This window comes from Sminthopsis crassicaudata, chromosome 4 (assembly GCF_048593235.1).
Source record: "Sminthopsis crassicaudata isolate SCR6 chromosome 4, ASM4859323v1, whole genome shotgun sequence".
NCBI lineage: Eukaryota > Metazoa > Chordata > Mammalia > Dasyuromorphia > Dasyuridae > Sminthopsis > Sminthopsis crassicaudata.
This window is the reverse complement of record NC_133620.1, coordinates 386,951,922-386,970,789: the sequence shown is the minus strand read 5'-3', so window position 1 is coordinate 386,970,789 and position 18,868 is coordinate 386,951,922. Positions and strand designations below refer to the sequence as shown.

General features: G+C 37.1%; 1 protein-coding gene across 1 annotated transcript in view; it reads left to right on the top strand.

Annotated features, from left to right (window-relative positions):
• Positions 1–9,351: 9,351 nt before the first annotated feature.
• Positions 9,352–18,868, top strand: part of GNG4 (G protein subunit gamma 4) — an 87,919-nt gene continuing 78,402 nt past the window's right edge. Inside the window, exon 1 of the mRNA XM_074262460.1 lies at positions 9,352–9,850. The gene's annotated coding sequence lies outside the window, so the exon portion shown is untranslated. The remainder of the gene's footprint in view (positions 9,851–18,868) is intronic.

Below are 18,868 nucleotides of genomic sequence, written 5' to 3'. Positions count from 1 at the left end.
ATTGTATCTCCACCATCAAATTTTAATTCTGTTTTTATTTACTTGGGGTGCTGTTTTATTGGTTTTGAAACCAATGTACAGTAAGCTCAATACTTTGTTAACATGTGATAAAGATATGCATTCCTGCCCATAAATATCTTATGCATTTGTTAGGAAAATTTATTTTGTATGGTGTTATGTTTACAAAATTTCTTTTGTACTTTCCAAACTTTCTTAAACATTCTGCTTAAAGACTTATGTAAAATATAATTCCATGTTCTCTGCCTTGAAAAAAATCAAAATGTGTGTATATACATACATATATATGCATACTAGTGAGATAAAAAAGGGTTACATATGCATTTATTTTAAACTGCATATACTTGTAAGTATATTAAATAAGTTGGCACAGCCTAACTATTACCTTTGAGGTCCAAATGCAGCAGGGATGAAATTATTCCAATTCATGTTGAAGTGACATGTTTGGTTTAAAAATTATAAATATTGTCTGGCTTCCTTTTTTGACTGAAGACAATGAGTTATTCCCCAATTAAGAATAGGGATATGCTCAGTCTTATTTTTTAAGAAAATGGCCTAACAAAAATATATGCAAAATAACTGGTCTTCATAAGAGTGCAATATTATATTTTTATGTAAAAATATAAATCTTTGGGATGACTATTTATTCAGCATGGAATTTGTTAGTGATGTTTAAAATACTTCATAATAACATGTGCATGTTGTAGCAAAAAAAATTTTGTAAATAACCATATGCTCTATTGTCTTTGTATACACTGCCACCTCTATTGGGGAATAAATTTGATTTAAAAAAACAACAACAGAGAAGACCTGTTCTTCACAAAATGAGAATGTTTGTGGTTTGATTATAATCCATGTCTTTTGTGCCAGTGTTAAGTTCTGCTTTCATGAGAAAGAGGCAGCTTTTTCTTTCTTGAATCTAGAGCTTAATAGATATTTTGAGACTTCATCTCATTATACTTCAGAGGAGTGGGTACAACAGTTCCAAGATCAAATAGTAGTAACTTATGGAATTTAGCAACATCTACTGCAATCAATAAATCTTCCTGGAAACTTAGACTACCCCTCATCTGCCATCATCTATAAATGACCACTGAATCAGGTTAATGCATAAAATAGTGGTTTCATTCGGCAACTTCCAATCATGTGTATTCATTGGTCTGTATCTACTTGCTGAATTTTTCAAGAAGACTCAAGCATAAATTAAACCTCTTTTTTTTTTAAACCCATTTGCCATCAAAAGATTTTATCAGGCTTTTACCCATATAGATTTGCAAAACAGAAACCAACTTCATCTGCAAGTTTCAGTCATTCAACCAACATATTTTCGTTAAATGTGTTTTATCTGTGGGTCACCAAATGGAAGCTAAAAGAGACTTTAGAAGGCTGTATAACTGTAACTCATCCCTGAAGAGAATTTCATATACTGTGTGCCCAACAAATGGTCACCTAGCCTTTGCATAATCCAGTGAAGGGAACTCCCTCAATCTGGAGGCTATGCCTGAGAATGGAATAGAAGATGGATCACTTTTTTTTTTTTTTTTTTTTTTTTTTTTTGGCTACTATAGCACAATATTGGCTGAGACTGATTTGGAATGAAATCCATGAAAATCCCCAGGTTTTTCCCAGATAAAATGATGTCTGGCCATTCATTCTCCTGTCTTGTACTTATGAAGCTTTTTTAAAAAATCCAGTTATAAAACTTTAGATTTATTATATTACATTTATATTAATTTTATGCTATATATGAATATAAATTATTTTATAAAATTTGATCCTTTTGGAGTCTATTATCCAATATATTAGTTTTATCTTCCAGCTTTACCACTGTACTAGACACAGAAGAAACAAATGTAAATAATAAATTGTGCCCTTGAAAGCTTTCAATTTAGACATTTGTTACCTTTTATTTGGGCAAGATAATTCATAAAGACAAAGGATGTTGAAAGGAAATAGAAAGATTATTACAAATTCATTTTATAGAAAAGTAAAATGTAATTAATTTCTTAATCCTGATAAAAGAATAAGAGCTGAAGCTTGAAACCCCTGGAGTTTTGGATTATCTCTTTTAACCAAGGTCCCCACAAATATCAAAGCCAGAATGTTGTGCCATGTACAGTCTCCTACATATAGACTAGATCTTAATATATCTTTGGAATAAATAGCTACCTATTTCTCCCCAAGTGATCTAACTATTCTTTTTGAAGAGTGTTTAACATATTCCTTATCTTGGAATAATATCTATATTACCCATAAAGGGAGGGAAGAGCCTTAAAATCCTTTGACCTTCACTAAAACCAAAAGTAAAAGAAGAGAGGAATCTACCCCTCTCCTGCTAAAAATCCAAATCTGCAACACTAGCATACAGGAAAAAGGGAAGCAGGGCAGAATTTAGGCTCACTAGATAAATCTCAAAATGTCAGTGTTGCAGAATTTCTTAGAGGTCATCTGATCCAACTTGTACTTCATTAGAAATCTCCAGCTTCAGCTTGAAGAACTCTAGTTAAAAAGAGTTTGACTAAAATATTCTTTTGTTAGTGTTGTTAGGAATTTCTTCCTTAGATTGACCCTACAACTATCCTCTTTCATATAGCCCTTCAAGTGCAGTATTTGAGGATAGCTATTATATTCTCCCAAGAGACACCATGGCATAGAGGATGAGAAAGCTGGCCTCAGAACCAGGAAGAGCCAGTTTTTAGTCTCTCTCCTAATACATTGGCTAGATGACCTTGGATAAGACACTTAAGGTCTTAAGTGTCCTAGGCCAGAGGAGTCAAACTCAAATAGAAACTGATACCCAGTGAGATGTGTATTGATTTAGAAAACCACAAAATCACATTATCTTATGTTGTATTTTTATTTACTAAACATTTTCCAATGACATTTTATTCTGATACCATTTGCACTCGGAATTTTTGCAAGTTCCTTCCCAAGAGCTCCCTAACAGCAGTGAAATCACAGATCTGGTCCCTATCCAAAGAATGTCACTGAAGGCTTTTTTTTTTTTTCCCTTCAATCTAAACATCCCCAATTTATTCCAATCTGGCTTGATTTCTAATTCTTTTATTCTCCCAGTGACCTTCCTCAGTAGGCTCTCCAGTTTGTCAATGTCCTCTTTAAAATATCTCATTGAATATAGTACTTTAGCTGTGGAATAGCCAGGTAGAGTAGCATTCCTTCTTCATTCCGGACACTATACATTCCTTTCTTCATATTGCCAAAGGTCATATTCGATTTTGAGGCTGTTGTCATATTTCCCATACTTTAGTAAGCTTATTCCTACCAAAACTCTCCTCATGTGACCTATTTTCTAATCTTCCTCACATTATATTTAATGAAATTAGGTGTTTAGGAGTGATATACGAAATTATAGTCAGCACTACCCAGACATTTATTAAAATAGCTTATCTATTTGTAAGCTGTGGAATTAAAAGAGCAGTTACATCTGCCATAAATAGATCCCATTCAACATCTATTGTGTTGGAAAAGCAATACTACCTTCTTTGTATATGGTATTTAACAAATAAAAAATTTGGAGAAACAGGACTTACAACTAAGCTAAGAGAAATTAAATAATGTGTCCTTGGAGGCCAAAATGAAGAGAAGGTAATTTGATACAGGGGTATAATCCTTCTCAAGTGCCAAACTTGTTATTTTGTCATGAACAAAGTTAATGAGAAATATGTTTGGAAAATACTGTTTTCTGACAAGATCACTTCCTAATTCCAAGACGAACTAAACTAGTCCTATTAGAATATTTAATGTAAAAATCTAATTTTCTTAAATTTTAAGACCACTGTAATTTAGAATAACTTAATAAACTCCCCGAATCCAATTTTAGCATTACACAGAAGGTTAGCCACTCCTGTTTCTTTTTTTTTTAAGTTGACAATCTCCTACTTATTCATGCATCAGCTTCATCACAAGGATTAATTAAGCAGCTTTTGTGTATTCTGATATATGCATGTGATCTTGGATGACCCACATGCCTAATTACATACATGTGTATATAATATTTAATCTTCATATTTAAGAATAATAATTATCTTTGCTTATGGATGTAGCTGAAAGAACATGATTCATACTCCTTTTGACCATAATTGGCAAAGCCAGTTCTTGATGACAGTCTCTTTTCTTCTTAAGTTTTTGTTCAGTCATATAGATTATTTATGATCCCAAGTTATTTTAAAAATAATTTTGCTTTAAAAAGCCACCTTGACCCTTGTATATTTGACTAGTCTCTCTGCCACAATTATTTCCTAGCATTTTTGTTCCATTTTGTACCATTAGAGAAATCTCAGGAAATAATGACTTTCATTAAAAAAATATATTAGTATAAATTACCCAAAAAAACTCTTCCTGTTCATTCAAAGAATATTTGTTCAGTGTTTTTCTGTTCTCAAGACATCCTAAATTCTATGACAAATAAAAAGTGGATGGGAGTGTTTACTCGTAATTGGTGAAATGTGATCAAGTTCTAGATTTTATATCTCCAAATAAAGATTTTTCTCCAAAGTAGATACCTTAGAAGACTTTACATATACACACAGACATACAAACAAATGTCACTTTTTCAATCTTGGTGAGTTTTGCTAGACTGAAGATTTTTAAGGAAATGATCTCTAGGATGGGGAAGTTTACAATGGGAAATTTAAGTGATATCAATAGAAGTTACTTTAAAAGAAGACGACTTCTAGAAATGCACTCATGACTCAGATTTGTTTTTTGAATATCTCTTGGAAGAACTTTCAGAGCACATTCTTCTAAATATCCCCAATAGAGACCTATTTCAAGACAAATATTTCTGCAAACAGCTAAAATTAATATTGGGTCAAATGCCAAATTTAGTAAATAGGTGAGTGATTAAAATGCGGAGGGGTTGAAGGTGTGTACAAGTGTGTGTGAGAGAGATATCACAAAGTAACAAAGAATGTGTGTGGAGTGTGTTGGTATGTAAAGGATGTTGTGCAAAGAAAAGCATATTTCATCAACTTGTTCTTGAGATCAAAAAAGATGCAAAGATGTTAACCAATAGCATATAGTCTTCCCAAAGTAACTATTTCAGAGGGCAATCTATTGTTAGGTGTAAGAGTTCTGAATAAAGTGTGCTTATTTTTTCACATCATCTTACATTCTAGTCCACTCTTGTTACTTTCTGGTCACTTTTGCCGGCAATATTTGCACTTCATTCCCCAATTCATTGGGAAAAGCCATTCCTGGCTCCTCCTTGCCACTTTAGGCTCTAATTCTACTACCATCATAAAGTAATCTCTCTTTTTGCAGTTCACTCAATCAAAATTCCAGCTTTATCTACTGACCTCATGGACAGTCCTGTTTTTGTTTTGTTTTTGTTTTAATATTGAATTCAATATCTGGGCTTTTTCTTCTCAACTTCTTCCCTCATATGAGGGGACTTATGTATGCATATTAATCCTTCATCAAACACTTCTTTTCTTCCCAATTCTTTAATTTACCCATTCCACCCTACCATGGCTACACACAGGGATGATGATATCCTCAGTCTTGCCATCACCCACAAATGTTCCACTTCCATATTCATAAACTCAAATTCCTTTAATCTTCCTCTGCTCTTCCACCCCCAAACCGTATTCTTTTTCCTTATCATGATCTCCAGAATGGACTCTCGCACTGGCTACACTCTCCTCCCTTTCTCATATCCATCTCTGTAAACTAGTTTTCACTTTTCCTCTTCTCCATTCCTTATGCTTATTTATCCTTTCCTGCCAAGTCTCAACTTTGGATTACTTTCACCAACCACTCTATTCACTCCTACTCACAAGTTGCAGAATGAAACAGAGAAAAATCTCAAAATTAGTCTAAATCCACTACAATTTCATATTACACAATCTCAAATGGGTCCTCACTACAAGGCAATCCTTTGACTTTTCTCTGACTCACCACAGTGACTTTTCCAAAGTTTTTCATCATTCTATGAAAAACACTTACCTGATATGTCCATCCCTGATGGATGTTGTCCTTTATCTCTACTTTTATTTGGGCAGACTCCTTGAGGCCATCCACAACCAATGCTTCCACTTCCTTTCTTCTTGTTCTCAATTCTCTTCAATCCCCCCAGCTTCATTTTACATATTCTGGGCTGACACTCCTCTCCTTGCTGTTTCTCCCACAAAACACTCCCTTTCTCAATTTTGGCATTTTCATTGGCTTTCCCCATGCCTGGAGTTCCCTCCTCCTTAATTTCCACCTCCAGACTTTCCTAAACACCATTCAAGTCCTTGTCAAAATTCTGATCCCTTTAATTCTAATGCCTTCATTCTGTTGGTTATTTCCAATTCTATTGTATATCATATCATGTGTGCATGTCGTCAAAATTCTGATCCCTTTAATTCTAATGCCTTCATTCTGTTGGTTATTTCCAATTCTATTGTATATCATATCATGTGTGCATGTCATCTCCCCCATTAGACTTTTAACTCCTTGAAAACAAGGACTGGATCTCCAGCATAGTGCCTGGCATATAGTAAGCCCTTAATAAATACCTATTGACTGAATGACTCTAATCATATTTCATATGCCCTTCATCTTCAAATCTGGGAAATAAACATCCTGGAACAAATTCCAGATTGTTACTTTTGATATTTTTCATCATGTGTCATATTCCCCACTTGAGGGCCATTTATCAAAATACTACTTCCATCCCGATATCTCTTGATGAAAATTTCTGCCTGTTTTATTCTTGAAACCCTGAGACACTTCAACTATGAAAAAGCCTTTCCTATGTTACTGATCTTTAGATCCTCTATGGAATAGAATAGAAATTCTATTGAATCATAGTTTTTTTATATCTCAAAAAATCTATACAGTCCTTTAAAGGAAATAAGAATGTAAAGGTTGGTAAAGGTGCATATTAGACACATGCTTTCACAAAACATAATTTTTGGTAAATTCCACTGAAGGATATATTGATGCTATATTTAGGACTACACATGAGTTGAGCATCAAGAAAACTAAATATGATTTTTTAAAACTAAACAGGCTTTCCATAAATCTGGAAAAGTCTTATCGCATGCAGTAAAATCATTTTACCAAGCAAAAATTTTGCAATTTTGAATCATCCTTCAACCTTATCATAACCTATAAGTTTTTCTTGCTCTGAAAAAAAAATTTAAAAGTCAGGAATTCTATTCTAATATTTCTCTTATTTGAATTGTCACATAGAATTATCCATTGTCCAACAGGTATCTTTTAAATATAGAAGTCAAGCACAAAATTTACTTTGATTCCTATAGTCACCTGGAATCATAATCTCCATGTCATCATCCTTCATTCACCATAATATCCATTCTCTTGTCAAATTTTGTCATTTCTACCTTCAAAACATCACCTGGATATGTCCGCTTTCCTCCTCATATAGCCACCATCCTGATACAAAAACTCAGCATCTTTCACCCGGTCTATCTGCCTCAGCTCTCAGCTACCTACCCCTCTCTGAGCTGCCAAAATAGCTGTTCTCCATACCCTGAAATGTTTTCCTTTCTCATCTCACTCCTATTTTCCCTGGCTTCGATTATGACTCAGCTCAAATTCTACCCTCAGAAGGCCTTTCCTGGTCCCCTTCTACCCTCTAATTCCACCCCCTTCCCACCTCTCAGATACTTTCTGAGATCACATTTTAATTTGCTTTGTATTGTCATGTATAGAAAGTTACTTCCCCCACTAGAACTGCTTAAGCCCCGAGACGTTATTTTTTCCTTTCCTTGTACTGTATACATAGAAACTAGTAAACACCTATAAATGCTTGTTTATGGACTTCTAAACATAGATTGTGTATGAATTTCTCATTATTCAGCCAAAAATGTCATTGCACCATACACTTCTTTAACCAAATTTATTTCTTACCTCAAATATGCACCTTAGAGACCTGAAGACATCAATGTGAGATGTTTCTGGGCCCCAGGTGAACCTTTCTGACCTCATAGATCTTATTAGAATTCTAGACTCAACTAAGATGTGCGTTGTCTGGGGCAAATGTCAAATCAATAAAGATCAGACATTTCAGAAACAAGTGCTCTGACATTTAAAGGCTGTTGCTAGGAGTAAGATGAGATGGGAATGGGTAAAGAAAAAGCTTCCAGAAATTGTCTTCTGATCATCAACCCTAATGTCTTGTGCAATGGATTCCAAATAAGGAGTTATTTCTCCAAAATAGTAGTTGAGCTGGGGAAAATGCTTTATTTTAATTGGAAGATTCTATATCTAACCTCGAAAAAGGAAAATGAACCATCCTTGAGAATTTCTAGCTAAAGAAACATAGATATACTAGGAGTAAACATAAGATAATCTCTCATTGATAGACCTTTCCCATTTAGGAATTAAGGTAGTGTCTAAGGCTAACCATTCTTCCCAAAACAGTCTCTTCTCCCCCGGTATTAATTTGTGAATTGCCGGCCCCAGAAACTAACTTTTCTGCATTGTACTACTCTTTCTTACTTGAAATTGAAGTGATAAGCACCCTATCTCTCGATGCAGCTGCCATACTTTCTCTCCCTGGTACAGCCTTACCTCTTCTACCTTCACAGCTCCCGAAATTGAGGGGCTGGGTTGGCCGAGCACATTAGTTAACCCCTTATCCCCTCCCTCAACGCCAAGTTCAAGTACAACTCTCCCTTTTTTTACTTTCTGTGTCTTGCTTTAATTGCAACTGCCACGAAGCCCGAGAAGGGAAATATATTCACCACTTAAAGATCCACTTTAATTACTCGGTGGCTAGGGTGGAAGCACTGGACTCGCCCTGATCCAACAAACCAGCTAGGCGAGAATAAAGCGGCCGACGCCGAAACACTCCCGCTCCCTCCTCCGGCCGGCTCCAGAGGCCTCCTGACCGCCTGCCCGGGAATCCGGGGCACGTGCGTTCTGCGCCCAGAACGCGGAGACTTCAGTGCGGGAGCCCCGAGTGACGCACCATCTGACGTCAGCAGCAGGCGGGGATTTCCCCCCTGGCTCCTTTTCCTCCCCAACTCCTCTAGAGAACGGCAAAGACCCTGCCGCAAAGTGGGCGCGACCATCGAGGGCCAAAGGCGCCAGAGGGATGAGGGTACAAGCAAAGGTTGCATCTCTCCCTATTTCATAACCAAGCCTTGAGAAACAGAGGGAGCTGGACATTGGGGAAGGATGGAGAGGATCCCCAATGTTTAGAGATTCTTCCTATAGACAGTGATGGGGACACGGGGTGGAGTGGGGGAAAGGAGCATGGAGAGGGTCTCAGCAGTGTACACTCACATCCCCCCCCCCCCAACACACACCCCTTTCTGCGTGGTCCTTCCCTAGCCTCCCTCCCCTTCCCCTGGCCTCGGAAGGCGCGTGGGCGGCGCGCGCCGCAGGGACTGGGGCTGGGGGGACTTCGGGAGCGGGGCCAGAGCCGCGGAGGCGGCAGACACGGCCTTGGGGGTTGGGCTGCCCGAGGGAGGGTCGGGGTGCGAAGGGCGTGCGCGTTTCCATAGTGAATCCATTAGAGGCTGAGGCGTTATTGGAGCCCGGGAGCTGCCGATCCTGCCCCTGCTCTGTCTCTGTGCGTCTGCCTGCCTCTCATTATGTGCCAGGGGAGGCTCGGCTGCATCCAGCCTGCGCGCCTCCCACTTCTGCTGTTGCAGTGATGCTGTTGCCGCCGCCGCCGCCGCCGCTGCTGCTGCTGCTTCCGTAGCTGCTGCTTGCTGAGCCCCACTTCCAAATGAAGAGCGATGCCACAGTGTCTGGCCACCACCCTAGTGATCTGCTCGGGAGACAAAGCCCGTGCGTGAGCGTCTCCCCTCTCTCCTAGTTCTCTCCAGCCGCCCCAGGTATCCTGCACCGGGTAAGTTGAGGCAGTGGTATGTTCTATAGGCAGGGATAGATTTGGGGAGGGGACAGGAGGTGGGATGCAACCTGGAGCCCTGGTCATCCGTACTGGAAGGAAAAGGAGATCCTCCTAGCTAAATTACAAGGGCTCTGAGATCGGCAAAGCATGAATGCGTGCAATTTAAAAAGAAACGCGAAACCTTTTCCGACTTTTTATGTGGGGGATGGTGATCAAGATAAGGGAGGATGAGCAAGGCAAGAACAAAAGAAAAACTCCAACTGGAAAGTATGTGTGTCTCTGGAACTACCGAAAGGATCTCTAGCTTTTTTGTCGCCCAAAGGACATAAATGGAAACATTGTATGGGGGGTGGGGGGAAGAGAAATGTTTTGTATTTTCAGAAAAGCGTTGTCTTAACTGCTTAGCTATGCTGGCATGCTTTAGGGTAAAACAAATATGCATTTCATTGAGAGTATCCGTAAAGATATATGTATAACCACATACACATACACATGTAATCCAAACATATTTGTGAAAGATAGGAAGCCTTTTATTTGCACGGCACTGAGAAATGTATTGTTCTTGATATTTCTCTTTGCCAAACACTCCCTCTCCTAACTTCCAACCAAAATACACAGCCCTGATGAAATCCAAATTATATGGCACAGGAGTATATTTGAAAATCGTGAGGAAAAGCACATTGAGAATTCGTGGAACAAATGCTTTTTTGGAAAAATCTCTGCTACTTCTCAGCCAGAGAATTTTACTTGGGGACCCCTCTCTCTATATGTAGGTCAAAGATATTTGCTATTGGCAGAGCCAAGATATTTTTCCTTATCATCTAAAGAGAGGTTTATTAAATGGGAAAGTATTGGATGGTTGTTTATATTTTAAATTGATAAAACCTGTAGAAATCTGACTTTTCTCCCTAGCCCTTTCAGAACACACACACACACACACACACACACACACACACACACACACACACATACACGCACGGTGGTGATTTTTGTCAATTGAAAAAGGGGATTTGGTTTATGACGTCTCTGTCCATAGGTCCGGTGCTGAACCAAAATGAGTTTGCAGTCCCTGAATTCAGCAGAATTGAAGAGGGTTGGGATTTTATTTTCCAAATAATCTCAACGGTAATCATAAAGAATATTAGAGGGGTAGGTATGTATGCGAGGGTATGAATACATTTCACACCTTCAAGAAGATGAATTTCTTTCATTTTCAGAGTGTATTCTGAGCTTAGGTGTAAAGAAACTTATGGAGGTTAAAGTTTGATCAAATAATGAAGTTGAGCCAATGGTTACACTCACCCTTAACCTCTACCTCAGCTACCTAAAGTTTCCATTTTCTTGTCCTTTTTTTGACCACCCAGGACCACATATGGTATCCAAGACCAGGAGTCAGTTTCAGACAGGGCATCAAGCCACCAGACTGTGCCTGCTTTTGTCCATAAAAATGTGTCAGTCAGATTAGTTATTCATGAGTAAAGAGTGATGCTTCCTACAAAGAGCAAAATCTCCCAAGGCAGAATGCGTTAGACTGGTAGGCAAATGAGCCAGGTTCAAGTCCAGGTCCCGACATTAATTCCTGTGAGTAATTATTTCTTCATTTAAAAAAAACTAACTGGTCCTTTTTATGTCAAGGCTTTATTGTGGAAAGACTGAGATAATAAATATGTGCTTTGAGGGTTCTGGAAATAAGGTGCTACATACATTTTAAATGTGATTTATTTTAGAGGTTGAACTAATTATCATGGAAAAAATAAACATAGAAGCTAATAAATACTAAGAATTCATGTATAATACATGTTTCCTTGTGTGGTTCCATGGATTCCTCACCATGTTCCTCACCATGGATTGTTAAATTGAAATAACTCTTTAGTGTTACCTGTAACAGCTGAATTAGATCTCCCATCTTCCTTCACCCCCATATACAACTCCACACCCCTGCTCCTTAAAAGCATATTGCTCCAGTGGGAAACCTATAGCAAAATCCTAGGCTTCCTGGCTAGGCTAGCCAGAGCTGAGTTAGCATGGAGAATGACATCAAGGAGAGAAAATTCCTACCACTGTTCTATGGATTTGTTTTCTGACCATACTACTTATTTTCCAGGCTTTCAGTGGGGGAACTAGAGATTATTCTTCTGTGCTCTCAAATCTTATTCTTTTGCAGACTTAAAATATTTTAACAGCCCTCTATCTTTCTCAAACCTTAGATACTTCTTAGGAAAAGGGAAAAATAAGGGAATAAACCATTGTATAATATCTATTATGTGCCAGGCACTATATTAACTCCTTAATAAATATTATCTCACTTGACCCTCATAATAACCCTGAAAAATAGGTGCTATTTTATATTGTCCCCATTTTATAATTGAAGAAACTGAAGCAAAGAGAAGGGATTTGCCCAAGGGCCACACAATAAGAGTCTCAGGATGAGTTTGAACTCATGTCTTCCTGATTCTGAAACTATTGCATTATTCCCTGAGCCACTTAGATACCTTCTAAGAAAAGAGAGAAAAACAAGGATTAAGGGACACTGTTTTGTTTTGTTTTGTTTTGTTTTTTTCTATTACTAGCAAAGGATTTTTTCCACAGTAGGCTTTCACCACATGGTTTGAGAACCACTTTTAGAAGGGGTTATCATGATACCCTACCACTTCTACTTCTTTCTAGCCAATTATTTACTGAGTATCCTGAGTAACACAGTCAAATGGCTAAGAGAGGATTGATAATTCTTCTTTACTGTTAAATATATTGCACTATCCGACTCTTGCTTATATCTCTTATTCTTTTTTTTCCTGAGGTGATTGGGATTAAGTGATTTGCCCAGGGTCAAACAGCTAAAAAATATTAAGGTGTCTGAGGTCAGATTTGAACTCAGGTCCCCCTGACTTCAGGGGGCACTCTATCCCACTGTGCCATCTAGCTGTCCCATCTATTATTCTTTTTAGGACATGAAATGCATATTTGTATATTGCTCTTTTCAGAAACGAAAAGATTTTCTTTTAAAATATTAACTGCTCAATTTTCATAATGCTGTTGTGAGGCATGTACTATTAATCCAATCTTGCACATTGTCTCTTTCATTTGATATTCTTATTCACTCTAGTCATTCACGCATAACAGAATTTCTACTAATCAGGTGAAAAGGATTACTTATTCATTTTTTGCAGATCAGAAAATGAAATTAATTCCTTTAATATGTAAAAAGCTACATCCAGAGGGAAAAACCCTCATACAACTCTGGTTTGCAAGGACATTTTAATTAAAAGTCATAGGAACTAAATGAATGTAAATGGAGAAAAAAAGGAAGGTAAATTATAATATCAAAAATTTGCATAATGTTTATGAAAAGGATAAGTGGTTGAACCATATATGAAAAAAAAGCAAAAAAAAAAAAACCAGACAAATAATCAGAATCAAAATGCAAACTTATTTTTCCAAGATCAAGGGAAAGCCAGGCAAAGCAACCTGCTATAAGAATGAAATGCTGCAAAGAAAATGACTGAAATGTCTCTCTCTACCCTCTCCATAAGAAACACCACCACCAGTGAAAAAATGCAGAATGCTTAAGAAGAGATCAATTTAATAAGCTTGTAAGCTTATTATGTGAATCATTCTAATTTCTAAACAACTTTAATTGAGTTAACTAGCAGGAATTAACATGCAGTCATTTTTCCAGGTAGAAATTAAGCAAGCAAAATTGTTATTGGTTGGTACTGAATCCTCATGAAGGGATTATGTTCTCAATTCTGGGAATGGGGACATGGGTGTGTCCTAAGGTTTCAGTGACAAAGAAACTAGAGTTAGAAATTATTTGTTGCCATTGAAGAACTAATATAAAGAGTAATCAATATGGAAGAAGAGGATAAGCATTTATTTAGTGCCTACTATGTGCCAGCCACTGTGCTAAGCACTTTACAAATATCTCTTTTGATCCTCACAACAACACAATGAGAGAGGAAGTATTATGATTCCCATTTTGCAGTTGAAGGAATTGAGACAGATAGACATTAGGTGACTTGACCAGGGATCACATAGCTAATAAATATTTGGGACTGGATTTGAACTCCAATTTTCCTGACTCCAAGCCCAACAATCTATCCATATAGTAAAAACTTCAGATTAGTAAAGCATTTTAGTTTACAAAGTATTTCCACACATTATTATTACTTGATCTTCACAAGAACTCTGTGAGATAGAGAAGATATGTATGAACCTGAGGTTCCTAGAGGTTAAGTGACAGAAGTTAAAATTACAGACTAGTTAATTATAGAGTCTGCAGAGTGCCAAAGTCCTCTGACTCCAAGTGGCCTCTTTTCATGAAATCATCAATTTTAGCATTGGAAGGATCCTTTAGGCCCTTTTGAGCTCATTCATTCCCAGAAAAGAATAAATACTACGTGTATTAGTCTATCTAACTTCTGCTTGAAGCTTTTCAATAATGGGGAAGCCTTCCCAAAGCAGTCCATTCCACTTACAGAGAAATCTTAATTGCTAGGAAATTTTTCCTAATTGTCAAGCTGAAATTTTCAAGTTTGAGACTTTCACTCATCCTTCTTCTGCTTTTTTGTGAACAACTAGAATAAATGCAATCCTTTTTCAAATGCCAGAGGACCACCATTACATTCTCCCTGAATCTTCTCTTCTCCAGGCTAAATACCCACAGTTTTATCAGTTAATCATCATCTAACATGGATGCAAGATCTTTCACTTCACTGTCACTAGATTGTTGTATAAATCACTGAAGATACAGCCCAAGAAAACCAAGGGTAATTGTATAACAAATGAGAGAAGGATTGTGACATAACGCATATGTATTTGAGTAGGGTCAGAAGACCAAGTTCAAATACTGCCTCAGACACATAATAATAATATGATCATAGCTAAATTACTTAAATTCTCAGAATTTTCCTCAACTTTCTCATTTGAAAAACAAGGATAATAATACTTTAATTGCTTTGTAAGGAATGTGTTTTGCAAGCCTTAAGTATAAAATACATATTGTGATTTCTGGAGGAGGCAGTGTGACTTAGTGGCTACCTGGAGTTGATACATAATTAATCTCACTTTTGTTTACTATGTCACCTTAAGTGAATCTCTTAACTCTTCCTGGTTTCTGTTTCCTCTGAAGAAAAGAAGAATTTCTCTCTGAAAGAAAATAGGATTGAAGTATGTGACACTTACTAAGGCCCCTTCCAATTCTAATGATTTTATCCATAGTCCAGGAACCTTGAAGAAAGGAGGATTTAGGTCAAACAAATTCTGAACCAAAAAAAATTTAGATAATCTCAGAATTCAAACAGATTTCTGAGGTCATCTAGACCAATCTGTGTCTTAGTTACTCCCACTTCTAAACCATGCCCCAGTCTTCAGATCTGGATTGATTTTAAAAAACACTCAGAAAGCACTTTTTAGAAAGATCAAAAACCTGTCTTTCCTCTACCCTGAGGCCATACATTCTAGGCATCCCATCACTGTATCAGAATGGGCGCAGAATTTTGAGAAGGAAAGTAGCTAACAGATACTTTCAAATCTTCTTGGAAGACATGAACATGCCTATCTTTCCCTCCATTATTTTGATTCTCTTCAGGATTTCAAAGACCTCTAGTAAGCAGAAAAAAAGGAACTGACTAGTGGTTATGAAATGAACTGGAATCCCCTTCTTTTTCATAGAAGATGTACAGCATAGCATGATCTTTGGGTCATGATCTACACACTGTACGATGGAGCAGCACAAAGGGAGAAACAGGGGTGGGATAGGTTATACTTTAGGATCTAGTTCCAAAGCATCCATTATTGGGGGAAATTTTCATTCTTGTTCCCCAGTCTGAGAGAGGAGAGAGAGACAAAGACAGAGACAGAAACAGAGACCGAGAAGTAGAGAGACAGAGAAACAGACAGAGAGAAAGAGGGAGGAGGAGGAGAAGGGGGAAAGAGGGAAGAAGGAAGGGGAAGAGAGACAGAGACAAAAAGAGACAGAGACAGAGAGACAGTCAGAGAATGAGGGAGGGAGGGGAAAAATGGGAAGGGAGGGAAGAAGGAAGGGGGAAAAGGGAGAGAGTTGTATGTGTTTAAAATTGTACTAAAAAAAAAAGTTGATAGCCAACATGAATACAATATTATGACTTCACAGAAACACGAGGAACATAGAAACATGAGAAAACAAGCATGAACTGATGTAGAACCAAAACAGAACCAAGAGAACAATGAAAATAATGACTGCATTAAAGGAAAACAACATTAAATGTTACCAGAATTCATAATAACCAATTTTTATTCTAAAGGACTGAAGATGAAACATAATTACATAATTTTCTCCTCTCAGTAAAGATGTAGTAGATTACAGGTATGGAATGATTCATATGATCTGGGATTTGTTTGTTGTGTTTGTTCATTTTACTTAACTCTTTTTAAGAGTGTGGAAATTGGGATGTAACTGAGATGTAAAAAAACATAAATCATCAATAAATCCTTTTAAAAACAAAATAGTATGTTCTAGGTAGAAGAAGGAACCAATGACAGGTTACCTAACCTAAGCCAAACCTCAGGAAATCACAAATGGAGAGCAAATCATCCCATTAATTCAGATAGTAATATGTTTAGGATCTAGTTTCAGAGCATCACTATTGGAGAAAAAAATCATTCTTATTCCTCAGTCTGTGTGTGTGTGTGAGAAAGAGAGAGAGGCAGAGAGACAGAGAGACAGAGAGACAAACAGAAACTACAAGATATATTTTCCTTGGTTTTTTTATGCTTTTTGAATACTACTACTTCCTGTATTGCTATGTTGGCTGATTCTAGATGGACTTTTGTTACCAGAAGCTAAGACCCTGGACAGTTAAGAAATGTTTTAAGCATTTCCTAAGGTCTTGCCAAGCATTTGTTGCTCCCAGTGGAAACCAAAGAAATGGATGGGGAATGAGGAAAACAGTCCCCAAATTCATTAAGTGACATTTTGCTAGTGTTATGCCTTTTACTTTAGGCTTTTCATCTCTATGAAGGAGTTTATTCTCATTTTCTTAGAAAAGTGTGAGATAGACCAGACACACATACAAAACAAAACACACACACACACACACACACACACACACACACACACACACACACACACACACACACACCCCAGAAGGAAAAGATAGAAAAATCAAAAAGACTTTGAAACAAGCAGATATCTAAAAGCAAAGGAAACTGTAAAAAGGAAAATAGTGATCAAACAATCACAGTTGAAGAGGAAGAGGAGAGTATTGAGATGAAAAAAAGGAAAAAATTTAAAGAAGACATTTAAAAAACTGTGTTTCTTGTTAAGGGACACAAATTTAAGATGCAAGAGTACCACACTCTCTCCTGGAAACCTGACAAACCAGCAGAACACTACCATGCTTCATTCTGCATAGTAGAGCTAGGACCCAGAGATGTTTGAGATTAGGGGACAGGGAATATTATACCCTGGCTTCAAGTGTCATTTTCAATCATACTGGAAAAAAAAAATTTTTCTTCACTGTCCCAGAATATGTTTATTTACAATGGACTCTACTATATATACAGCTTACTGTTATTCAGCAGCATGCTATTATTAATTGAAGATACTGTTGCACAGCTGGGGAAATCACACAAACTAAAAGAAATAAGTTTATTAAACATTCACAAAGTGACAGGTAAATAAATAGGTTTTTTTTTGGTTGGCATAATGCCAACAAAGGTACCTTAGATGCAGAGCCAATATGGGGACAAAGTAGGGCAGAGTTCTTTCCCAGCAATGGTTTCCTGAAGGTGAATTTTGAACTAGGTTGTTGAATTTAGAGTTTAATGGGAATTGTTGCAAAGGAGAATAAAAGCAGGGTGTGTCTCAGGGTCGAACCTAGAGAAACATATTCATAACAACCAACCAGTAATCCCACTGGATAACTCAGTCCCTACAACTCACTTCTGTCGAATAGTAGGAGACCTTAACCATTTTTTGGTTTACTGAATCCTTTTGGACAAAACCTAGGGACCTTTTTCCAGAATAATGCTTGTAAATGCATAAAATAAAACACAGAGGATTGTGGAGGAAGCAATGTTTTGATTTTTTTTTTAAATTACAGCCAGAAACATTTTTAATTGATAGCTTTTTATTTTCAAAACACATGCAAAGGTAGTTTTCAACTTTCACCCTTGCAAAACCTTGCATTCCAAAATTTTCTCCTTTCTTTCTCCCCATTCCCTTCCCTAAATAGCAAGTAATCTAATGTATGTTAAACACGTGCAATTCTTCTATACATATTTCCACATTTATCATAGTTAACAACATATTTTAAAAACAAGTTCATGGACATTAAGACAAGAACCTTTGGCTCTTGGTAGGAAGCAGTGTTACAGGAATTCTTGTAGAGGCCATTATTAAGCCCCTAATTGAATATTTCAATCAAAACTTATTACTGAGCAAATTACTTAACTTCTATGAGCCTCAATTTCTTCTTCTGCAAAGTGAAGGATTCATCCCTAAGATTTCTTCCAATTCCAAAACTGTATGCCTTCTAGATATTCAAAAACGGAGCTCAAATTTTTTTCACAGTTCAAAATAGCTTTACTCGTATCATCCTACAAAGTCTAGCTGCTCTGAATGTGCTTTTTTGTCACTGATGACTGGAACCTACTTTCACCCTGCTTTGATTATTCTTAATAACTAAATCTCCTTTTGCTCTTTCCTGCAGGTGATTGAAATAATTGTTCTTTTCACATTGCAATGCTTCACAGTGAGCATTCTAAGAATCCCTCTATTCTTTTTGCAGCTTTTTTCTAAATAGACTTAGAACCTTTTCCCAAGGTTTAGACACATATAAAGCCAAGAAATAAGTCATATCCTATTACACTAGCCTCCCCAAAGAATGTTCCTGTTGCTGCATTGAATAGTATTGGAGGGGAGCTAGGGCTTTAATAGCTCTTTATTATGCTGAAATTTTTCCTATAATGGAATTTAGCATCAAAATTTGGGCAATTCTAACTAATCATGATGTTCACCCAGTATCAGACCACCTG